The sequence below is a fragment of the Aquarana catesbeiana genome, linkage group LG03, assembly GCF_042186555.1.
Source record: "Aquarana catesbeiana isolate 2022-GZ linkage group LG03, ASM4218655v1, whole genome shotgun sequence".
Lineage (NCBI taxonomy): Eukaryota > Metazoa > Chordata > Amphibia > Anura > Ranidae > Aquarana > Aquarana catesbeiana.
In genome coordinates this window covers 342,912,495-342,925,318 of record NC_133326.1, presented here as the reverse complement: position 1 = coordinate 342,925,318, position 12,824 = coordinate 342,912,495, and the positions used below count along the sequence as shown (strand labels likewise).

Below are 12,824 nucleotides of genomic sequence, written 5' to 3'. Positions count from 1 at the left end.
TGACGTCCTCGCCCTCCCGAGCCACTAGGGGGCGCGCGCGCGCCGCCGCGTCACTCGGGACCCGGTGCGTGTGCCCGGCGGCCGCGATGTCCGCCGGGCACCCGCGATTGCCGGGTAACAGAGCAGGAGCGTGGATCTGTGCATGTAAACACAGATCCACGTCCTGTCAGAGAGGAGAGGAGACCGATGGCGTGTCCCTTGTACATAGGGACAGCGATCGGTCACCTCCCCCAGTCAGTCCCCTCCCCCCACAGTTAGAATCACCTCCTTAGGTCATACATTAACCCCTCGAGCGCCCCCTAGTGTTAACCCCTTCCCTGCCAGTCACATTTACACAGTAATCAATGCAATTTTATAGCATTGATCGCTGTATAAATGTGAATGGTCCCAAAAATGTGTCAAAAGTGTCCGATGTGTCCGCCGCAATATCGTAGTCGCAATAAAAATTGCAGATCGCCGCCATTACTAGTAAAAAATAAATAAATAATAAAAATGCTATAAATCTATCCCCTATTTTGTAGACGCTATAACTTTTGCGCAAACCAATCAATATACGCTTATCGCAATTTTTTTTTACCAAAAATATGTAGAAGAATACGTATCGGCCTAAACTGAGGAAAAAATTTGTTAAAAAAAAAAAAAATTGGATATTTATTATAGCAAAAAGTAAAAAATATTGTGTTTTTTCAAAATTGTCCCTCTTCTTTTGTTTATAGCGCAATAAATAAAAACCGCAGAGGTGATCAAATACCACCAAAAGAAAGCTCTATTTGTGGGGAAAAAAATGATAAAAATTTAATTAAGGTGCAGTGTAACATGACCGCGCAATTGTCATTCAAAGTGCGACAGCGCTGAAAACTGAAAAATGGCTTGGGCAGGAAGGGGGTGTAAGTGCCCTGTATTGAGGTGGTTAAAATCACTTTTAAGGTTTTTTTCTTTTTTTTTACCTTTTTTAAAGTGAAACTTTAGGCAGAAAATTAAGTCCTGTTAGATCACTTCAGGCTGGCTATGTAAAACATTAAAAACTAGAAAATGCATTTCCTGGGGAAAATGTGTGGGAATGCTGAATAGCTGAATTGCTAAAACGGCCCCCAGCAAAACTGCCCCCATCATATTCATCAAAACTGCCCCATCAGAATTGTCCCCATCAAAATTGTCCCCATCAAAATTGTCCCCATCAAAACTGTCCCCATCAAAACTGCCCCATCAAAACGGCCCCATCATATTGCCACCATCAGAATTGCCCCATCAGAATTGCCCCATCAAAACTGCCCCATCATATTGCCCCCATCATATTGCCATCAAAATTGCCCCATCAAAATTGGCTCCATCAGAATTGTCCCCATCAAAATTGCTCCATCAAAATTGTCCCTATCAAAACTGCCCCATCATATTGCCACCATCAAAACTGCCCCATCATATTCCTCTATTATAAATCAGTACATGGTGTGTCTGTCCCCTCCCCCGGGCTCTGTAATCAGAGCCTCCCCCCTGTGTATAACAGAAGCTTTGGTAACCATGGCAACAAAAGCAACACAGTACACTCTGTTTAATGGCAAAAATTTCCTGAAATGACCACTAAACAAACAGCTTTTTCACAAAAACTGTAAAAGATATCAAACTGAAAAGATATAGCCAGATAGCTGAATATTTTGTGAACATTTCAAAGTTTGGTGTCTATAGGTGAAAGTATGAAGGAGCTGAAACTTTTGGGAGCTGAAGAAGATTTTAAGGATCTGAAGCATGCTCCCATTGACTTCAATGTTAAAAAAAAGTGTTAAAAAGCTTAATATTTTAAAAAGTATAAATAGTAGAAAAAAAAGTTGAAAAAGTCCCATCATCAGCTGAAAGAGACAAACATTTTAATAGTCGAATGGTTTTAATAGCTGAAAGTATGCAGAAGTTATGCAGAGCCAAAAAACGTACGGAATAAAATTAAAATTAAAATTTAAAAATAAATAAAAACGAATAACAATAGTGGGACTGCTGAAGTATTCCCACTAATAAGTGTCTATACTGTTTAAAATCCAGTAATACACTGTCTCGCCCTGCTCTGGACATGCTCAGTTGCTTTTAATTTTTAGGCACTGCTGAGTTTGTAAAGCCCGAATTCCTGGCAGACTTAAAGAGGAAATAAACCCTCCAATCCTTTACATCCAAGCAAGCTGCTTCTGTTTGAACTGAAACTGCCATGGTGCTGCACGTGTGATCAGCTATGACACCAGACATTTGATGGTTTGACAGTTTGGTTGAGGACACAAGCAAATGTGACAGTTTGCATTTCTAGCATTCCAGGAATGTAATTTTTTTTTAAAATTGGTATATTGATGAGTTTAGTTCTGCTTTAGGCCCCTTTCACACTTGGATCCGACTTTGCCCTGCGACTTGAAGTCCGACTTGAGTTGGGATCTGACTTTGATCTCGACAATGCAGGCACTTTGTGTCTGGTATGAATCTTAGGGGGAACTCCAAGTAAAAAAAAAAATAACGGCATGGGTTCCCCCACCAAGACCATACCAGGCCCTTCGGTCTGGCATGGATTTTAAGGAGAACCCCCACGTTGAAAAAACTGCGTGGGGTCCCCCCAAAATTCATACCAGACCCTTATCTGAGCACGCAGCCTGGCAGGTCAGGAAAGGGGGTGGGGATGAGCGAGAAGCTGTCCCTCACTGGCTCTACACCGAGATATGAGTGATCAAACATTGTTTGCTCAATTCTCAGGTCCGCTTTGTACTCCAGCTCTCCCTGGAGCCCCAGACTGTGTAGTGGGTGGGAGTGGCTGGCTTAGGCTCTCAGCGGTGTGTTAAGAGGCTGCGCCAGCTGCCCAGATCAGGAATCTGGGCGGATCCCGACATCATTGTTGGGATCTCTGCATAACCTGGACCAGCTCTTTGAGGTCAGCTGACATCGGACTTTAGCTCACTGCCAGCTGAATCTGGGCCACAGGACTGGAGAACTAAGTGCACTCCTTTCACCCACAGAAGTATGGCCAAAACAGCCTTGTCCATATGTCTCCTTTAAAATATATCTAAACTCAAGAACAAGAATTGAATATATTGCAGCTTACCAGACTGGTGGGAAGCCATGCTTTGAAATGCACCGTGGAGCTGCTGAATTTCTGGCCGGTCACATCCGGCTCATCTAGTATTTATAGCGTGCTCACGTCTCGTTGCCACACCTGTAATGACGTCAAAATATTAGAAAACGCGTAAGACAGGACTGGAACGTATGCCGTAAGCACACTTTTTTGCCACAGCCATCTTTGAATAATTGTTAGTTGTGCCTTTTTCTTCAAATAGCGTTTTGAGCTTCATAGATGTATTGCATTATGGTTTTGTCATTTACATCCCCCTGAGGTACTATTAAGGGTCTTGCCTATATCGCTGGAAGTGCAAATCTTTTTGTAAGAAGACCATGGGACCTGGTATATTGCATTGGCTTGCATCGACCAATGAAGCGCGTGAACTAGCTGGAGTTTGGTTGTTTCATCTGTCCACAAATTTCAACTATGCTGTTGTTGACCTCTCTATAATTTGAGGGGCAATAGTCTCCGGTAAGCATGCTTGCCCCCTCACAGTTGTGATGAGTGTGCAAGTACATCTATTTCGCAGAAGTTGGTGTGGGGATTCTACGCTATCACATTTATATGTGGACTTCTATGAGATTCATGCTTAAGAGACAAATTTTTGATGCTTTGTTTAGAGGTTGACCGATTATGGGTTTTTCTCAGGCCGATCCCGATGCCGATATTTAGAAATCGCAGCGGACGATTTATTTATTTTTTTGTTTTTTTTTTTTGGGACGATATGTTAGGCTGATATATATATATATATATATATATATATATATATATATATATATATATATATATATATATATATATATATATATATATATATATATATATATATATATATATATATATATATATATTTTTTTTTTCTTTTTTCCCTTCATCTTATAAAATCTAACAGTTAGGTAATAAGAAGTGATACAGAACATTTCTCAAATTGAACATTTATTAAACACAACAAGCCTCCAATCAGTGCACTTGTATGTATAATATAGGTTTAAAAAAATGATGTATCTTAAATATTAAATACACAAAAACAGGTAATCAAAACTTTTGGATGAAAAAAAAAATGGGCTAACTTTACTGTTTAGCTTTTTTAAATTCATTAAAGTGTATTTTTTCCGAACTAATTGCGTTTGAAAGACCGCTGCGCAAATACCGTGTGACATAAAATATTGCAACAACTGCCATTTTATTCTATAGGGTCTCTGCTAATATATATGTATATATGTATGTGTGTGTGTGTGTGTGTGTGTGTGTATATATATATATATATATATATATATATATATATATATATATATATATATATATATATATATATATATATATTTGGGGATATTTTCTAGCGGAAAATACTGGATTTTTACTTGTAAGCAACACGTCAGAAAAGATTTGGTCTTTAAATGGTTAAATTGAGATCTTCTACACACCAGAGTTCATTCCTTTGATAAGTAGAAACATTGTATCTCTTTGCTTCTTTTATCAGCAATGTTCTCAGACTTGGCAGGCTGCCCAGATAGGAGAGACTCAAATCCTTCAGACAGGGAGACACCAGGCAACTTGAATTGACTTCTATTACAGAAGTCATTTGCAAGTCGCACTGAGTCGCCCTGCAAGTCGGATCACCCTATGTGAACCGGCTAGTGAAAAATGGGCCTAATTTGCAGCACATTAGGCCAATGCCGATTATTTAAAAAATGCCAAAAATCGGCTGATATATAGGTCGACCTCTAGTTTTGTTAGCGCTGCACCCTTTTTTATATTTGTCTTTTATGGTGTGTAATCAGCCTTTGGTGCCGGCTGCTAATATACAGTGGGGATGGAGAGTATTCAGACCCCCTTAAATTTTTCACTCTTTGTTATATTGCAGCCATTTGCTAAAATCATTTAAGTTCATTTTTTTTCCTCATTAATGTAAACACAGCACCTCATATCGACAGAAAAACATAGAATTGTTGACATTTTTGCAGATTTATTAAAAAAGAAAAACGGAAATATCACATGGTCCTAAGTATTCAGACCTTTTGCTCAGTATTTAGTAGAAGCACCCTTTTGATCTAATACAGCCATGAGTCTTTTTGGGAAAGATGCAACAAGTTTTTCACACCTGGATTTGGGTATTTGGGGATTCTCTGCCATTCCTCCTTGCAGATCCTCTCCAGTTCTGTCAGGTTGGATGATAAACGTTGGTGGACAGCCATTTTTAGGTCTCTCCAGAGATGCTCAATTGGGTTTAAGTCAGGGCTCTGGCTGGGCCATTCATAAACAGTCACGGAGTTGTTGTGAAGCCACTCCTTCGTTATTTTAGCTGTATGCTTACGGTCATTGTCTTGTTGGAAGGTAAACCTTCGGCCCAGTCTGAGGTCCTGAGCACTCTGGAGAAGATTTTCATCCAGGATATCCCTGTACTTGGTCGCATTCATCTTACCCTCGATTGCAACCAGTTGTCCTGTCCCTGCAGCTGAAAAACACTCCCACAGCATGATGCTGCCACCACCCTGCTTCACTGTTGGGACTGTATTGGACAGGTGATGAGCAGTGCCTGGTTTTCTCCACACATACCGCTTAGAATTATGGCCAAAAAGTTCTATCTTGGTCTCATCAGACCAGAGAATCTTATTTCTCACCATCTTGGAGTCCTTCAGGTGTTTTTTAGCAAACTCCATGCAGGCTTTCATGTGTCTTGCACTGAGGAGAGGCTTCCGTTGGGCCACTCTGCCATAAAGTATATGCAAAATAATTCTGCGCTGCTCACAAGAAAGACAAAAAGAAAGCAGCTAACACAACCAACAAAGTATATATGCAAGAAACAACAAAAAGTGTAGCGCTAAACAGTATCATAAATGACAATAAATTGGTAGGTATACAGTGAAGGGGATCACCTATGCAAAGACCTATTCATGGGTAGGAAGTCCTGATATAGACGTTATAATCTAAAGGTAACAATAGTTAGTCCTTAAGTAGACATATTGTAAACAGGTAAATCCAATGTCCCAAAGAGGCAAATCAGCTCACTACCACCGGGAGAAAAAAAGGCTTACCAGATGTGGTGGACCCGACAGGGCATACGCCGAATTGAGTCAGATAAGGCTTGGGTGGTAAGTGGCTGTGGGTGTCTGTGATGTCGCGGATTGCTGTATTCCTCCAACTGGTACCCGGGTCCTGGAAGGTGTGAGGAGTCCTAAGAATGTAGATGATTCTGTGGATCCTAGGGGGGGGATGAGGTGTTCCGTGGATGGATCCCTGTGAGACGAGTCGGGATCAGGGACTGGAGATAGGCAGATGGGTTGAGAACAAGTCGGGTCAGAAACTAGGGAACACAGGAGCCAGGAATCACAGGTAACAAGCTGAGATCAGTCAGCTTGTTACCTGTGATTCCTGGCTCCTGTGTTCCAGGAGGCAAACTCTGCTAATTCACATACCATCCCCTCCGTGGCCAAACCACTGCAAGAAAATCATTTAAAAAAATTCTGTAAGCTAAAAATGTATTACATTAATTTACCTTTCCTCCCTTGTGCCGCCTAGGCGAGGGTGACATCACCATATGGCAGTACCCCAGGGAATGATTAAGTGCTCATAGTAGTGTGAAATGCGTCTACCATACCAGGCATCTGGTCTTGTGGTGTCACTTTGGGATGTCGGAATAAAGATTTTGGATTATATTGTGGTGTACAGCCTATTCTTCTTTTTTGTGCATTGTATGAGGCATGCCGAGGCGTTCACTCACCATCCATCAGGTTTCTCTACCTCACCTGGAGTGGCAAGCCTTCTTTGTTCTGCAGGACCCCAGGGAATACTTAATACTTGTAGTGGAAGGTCCGCTTTAATGGATGCCTCGTAGATATCAATTAGCGCCAGTCAGAATCAATATCCTAAATTATACTCTATCTTAAGCCATTTTTTTTCTTGACTAGAACATGAAAGGTTTATTTTTCTGTGTAAATAGATTTCCTTTCACTTCCTGTCCCATAGTAAACTGGCCAAACACTAGTAGAATTTCATTAGAAAATATTCATTTTAAAAACATTTGTTCAATTTTCTAATTGTTAGTGGGGGTCAAATTAGTGTTCGTTTTCAACTGACAAGAACAATTTCAATGGAGCAGGATGGAAAATGTTTCACAAGTGATCATTTCTGACGGTGACTATGGTTTTCCTTCATCCATTCACTCCAAAATCTATTTTTTTTTTCTTAAGTACTTTTAAACAACATTCACCAAGTCCTCGAATGTACTGATGAAAAATTTTTAGTACAATCGTTTGTTTGAAAATCTACTACTGTACATAGTTAAATAGTTAGTAAGGTTGAATAAAGACACCAGTCCATCCAGTTCAACCTGAGTGTGGGTGCGTGTCTACAATTATCCCTATTTATTTGAAGTACCCATATAGTGCTGTCAATTTACGAAGCGCTCCACACATACATCACACGCTCACTTCGGTCCCTACCCTCAAGGAGCCCACAATCATATATTAGGGCCAATTTTGGACAGAAGCCAATTAACCTACCAGCATGTCTTTGGAGTGTGGGAGGAAACTGGAGTACCCGGAGAAAATCCATGCAGGCACAGGGAGAACATGCAAACTCCAGCAGGTAGTGTCGTGTTTGGGATTCGAACCTTCTAGGCGAGAGTGCTACCCACTACACCACTGTGCCGCCCCACTGTATTTGTACATCGCTATCATATCCCCTCTTAAGAATCTCCTATCCAGCAGTGGTGGCCCATCCATATAGGAGGGAAGGGGCGCCGCCCCCCTAAATCCATGCTCCTGGCCCCTAATTTACATGCAGGGCATCGGACACATGGATTCCAATTGGGTTTTTTTTGTTTGTTTTTTGTTTTTAGAAGCATGTGATTAGAGCCTGAGGCTCTAATTGGCTTCAAAAAGGGGGGGGGGGGCTCAGGGCGCAGTCGTGTGTGACAGTAGCAAGGCCCAGTGTAAAGTCACCCCCCGGAGGAAGCTTGTGACCTAGATGGAGTAAGTATGGGGACCAATCAACCGATTTCCGACCGACCCCCGGGGGAGAATAAGTTCAATGTTTGTAGTCTTTTCCCATAGCTAAGACTCTCTAGTCCCTTTATTGACTTCAACTTCAAAAGACTGCAAACATTGATAATATGCTTGCAGTCAATTCAGATGACCTGTGCAGTAAACCTTATGTTTTATCAGGGGCGTACTAAACTGCATATTGGGATGATGGGATGATTGGATTATTGGCTGCAATACTGAGAACTCTCACTAGATGTCAGTGTACCATATACACATATATATGGTAATGACTCTGTTGTTTCTCAAAATATGTTATTCTTTACTGCAGTGCTTGATACAATGTTGCAAGAAGCAGTTGCTAATGTTTAACTCTTCACTTGCTGATATATATGCAGCTGTACAACAGGATAAAGAAGTAATATAAAAATTACATTTGACCTGTTTTTGATGGGAATATGGGTAGAATTATTATTGCTCATGGGGATTATTGGAGGAATATCATGTTAACACCCGAAAATGAACATATTTAATTAACAATAATAATATGCATATACTTTTTCTACATAGGGATTATGGGTGGAATATTGTAGTTAGACATACAAAGGAATATATTAAACCTATTTCTGATATAAATATGTATATAATTATTTTTCTACATGGGGATTATTGGTGGAATATTGTTTATAAATATACATAGCAGCATATTAAACCCATTTCTGATGAGAATATGCATATAATTATTTTTCTACATGGGGATTATTGGTGGAATATTGTTTATAAATATACATAGCAACATATTAAACCCATTTCTAAAGAGAATATGCATATAATGATTTTTCTACATGGGGATTATTGGTGGAATATTGTTTATAAATATACATAGCAACATATTAAACCCATTTCTGATGAGAATATGCATATAATTATAATTCTACATGGGGATTATTGGTGGAATATTGTTTATAAATATACATAGCAACATATTAAACCCATTTCTAAAGAGAATATGCATATAATTATTTTTCTACATGGGGATTATTGGTGGAATATTGTTTATAAATATACATAGCAACATATTAAACCCATTTCTGATGAGAATATGCATAGAATTATAATTCTACATGGGGATTATTGGTGGAATATTGTTTATAAATATACATAGCAACATATTAAACCCATTTCTAAAGAGAATATGCATATAATTATTTTTCTACATGGGGATTATTGGTGGAATATTGTTTAAAAATATACATAGCAACATATTAAACCCATTTCTAATGAGAATATGCATATAATTATAATTCTACATGGGGATTATTGGTGGAATATTGCTTATAAATATACATAGCAACATATTTAACCCATTTATGATATGAAGATGCATGTAATAATTTTTCTACATGGGGATTATTGGTGGAATATTGTTTATAAATATACATAGCAACATATTAAACCCATTTCTAATTAGAATATGGATATAATTATATTTCTACATGTGGATTATTGGTGGAATATTGTTTATAAATATACATAGAAACATATTAAACCCATTTCTGATGAGAATATGCATATAATTATAATTCTACATGGGGATTATTGGTGGAATATTGTTTATAAATATACATAGCAACATATTAAACCCATTTATGATATGAATATGCATGTAATTATTTTTCTACATGGGGATTATTGGTGGAATATTGTTTATAAATATACATAGCAACATATTAAACCCATTTCTGATGAGAATATGCATATAATTATAATTCTACATGGGGATTATTGGTGGAATATTGTTTATAAATATACATAGCAACATATTAAACCCATTTCTGATGAGAAAATGCATATAATTATTTTTCTACATGGGGATTATTGGTGGAATATTGTTTATAAATATACATAGCAACATATTAAACCCATTTCCAATGAGAATATGCATATAATTATATTTCTACATGTGGATTATTGGTGGAATATTGTTTATAATTATACATAGCAACATATTAAACCCATTTCTAAAGAGAATATGCATATAATGATTTTTCTACATGGGGATTATTGGTCGAATATTGTTTATAAATATACATAGAAACATATTAAACCCATTTCTAATGAGAATATGCATATAATTATATTTCTACATGGGGATTATTGGTGGAATATTGTTTATAAATATACATAGCAACATATTAAACACATTTATGATATGAATATGCATGTAATTATTTTTCTACATGGGGATTATTGGTGGAATATTGTTTATAAATATACATAGCAACATATTAAACCCATTTCTGATGAGAATATGCATATAATTATTTTTCTACATGGGGATTATTGGTGGAATATTGTTTAAAAATATACGTAGCAACATATTAAACCCATTTCTAATGAGAATATGCATATAATTATATTTCTACATGTGGATTATTGGTGGAATATTGTTTATAAATATACATAGCAACATATTAAACCCATTTCTGATGAGAAAATGCATATAATTATTTTTCTACATGGGGATTATTGTTGTAATATTGTTTATAAATATACATAGCAACATATTAAACCCATTTCTGATGAGAATATGCATATAATTATTTTTCTACATGGGGATTATTGGTGGAATATTGTTTAAAAATATACATAGCAACATATTAAACCAATTTCCAATGAGAATATGCATATAATTATATTTCTACATGGGGATTATTGGTGGAATATTGTTTATAAATATACATAGCAACATATTTAAAGCGGGGTTCCACCCAAATTTTGAACATTATCTCTATGCATTCTCTTCCTTGCCTAGATGCTGACATGCTGTGTAAAAAAATTTAAATCGCCGTAATTACCTTTTTTTTTTCTAATCTTCTTAGCACTTCCTGGTTTTCCTCCCATGGGAGTAGGCGTGTTTCTAGCCTCTCCCAGACCTCCCACAGTCCCCTGGGAGCTAGTCTCAGGCTTCCCAGCATGCATTGTGCAACAGTGTCATCACAACATCTCAGTGAATGCTGGGAGCACAGCATTCACCGCATCCAGGAAATACATGCTTGTGGGCTTCAAATGCCCACAATGAAGATGGAAACCGCCTTCAGTGAATTTTATAAGTTATTCTTTACAACGAAATCGGACACAGGCGGACTTATTACACAGAACATGTGAGTAGATAATCATGAGAAGAAAAGTTTGTGAATGAACTCCAAAAAAAAAAAAACGATAGATAGGTGGACCCCCGCTTTAACCCATTTATGATATGAAGATGCATGTAATTATTTTTCTACATGGGGATTATTGGTGGAATATTGTTTATAAATATACATAGCAACATATTAAACCCATTTCTGATGAGAAAATGCATATAATTATTTTTCTACATGGGGATTATTGGTGGAATATTGTTTAAAAATATACATAGCAACATATTAAACCCATTTATGATATGAAGATGCATGTAATTATTTTTCTACATGGGGATTATTGGTGGAATATTTTTTATACATAGCAACATATTAAACCCATTTCTGATGAGAATATGCATATAATTATAATTCTGCATGGGGATTATTGGTGGAATATTGCTTATAAATATACATAGCAACATATTAAACCAATTTCTGATGAGAATATGCATATAGTTATAATTCTACATGGGAATTATTGGTGGAATATTGTTTATAAATATACATAGCAACATATTAAACCCATTTCTGATAAGAATATGCATATAATTATATTTCTACATGGGGATTATTGGTGGAATATTGTTTATAAATATACATAGCAACATATTAAACTCATTTCTGATGAGAATATGCATATATGTTGCTATGTATATTTATAAACAATATTCCACCAATAATCCCCATGTAGAAATATAATTATATGCATATTCTCATCAGAAATGGGTTTAATATGTTGTTATGTATATTTATAAACAATATTCCACCAATATTCCCCATGTAGAAAAATAATTACATGCATTTTCATATCAGAAATAGGTTTAATATGTTGCTATGTATATTTATAAACAATATTCCACCAATAATCCCCATGTAGAAAAATAATGATATGCATTTTCATATCAGAAATAGGTTTAATATGTTGCTATGTATATTTATAAACAATATTCCACCAATAATCCCCATGTAGAAATATAATTATATGCATATTCTCATTAGAAATGGGTTTAATATGTTGCTATGTATATTTTTAAACAATATTCCACCAATAATCCCCATGTAGAAAAATAACTATATGCATATTCTCTTTAGAAATGGGTTTAATATGTTGCTATGTATATTTATAAACAATATTCCACCAATAATCCACATGTAGAAAAATAATTACATGCATTTTCTCATCAGAAATGGGTTTAATATGTTGCTATGTATATTTTTAAACAATATTCCACCAATAATCCCCATGTAGAAAAATAATTATATGCATTTTCTCATCAGAAATGGGTTTAATATGTTGCTATGTATATTTATAAACAATATTCCACCTGTAGAATAATAATTATATGCATATTCTCATTAGAAATGAATTTAATATGTTGGTATGTATATTTTTAAACAATATTCCACCAATAATCCCTATGTAGAAAAATAATTATATGCATTTTCTCATCAGAAATGGGTTTAATATGTTGCTATGTATATTTATAAACAATATTCCACCAATAATCCCCATGTAGAAAAATAATTATATGCATATTCTCTTTAGAAATTGGTTTAATATGTTGCTATGTATAT

The 12,824-nt window shown here is 36.4% G+C and overlaps 1 protein-coding gene across 1 annotated transcript in view; it reads left to right on the top strand.

The window, feature by feature from the left end:
- The window catches only part of PCYOX1L (prenylcysteine oxidase 1 like), a 76,383-nt gene that overhangs the window by 38,633 nt on the left and 24,926 nt on the right, over positions 1-12,824 (top strand). The window lies entirely within an intron of this gene.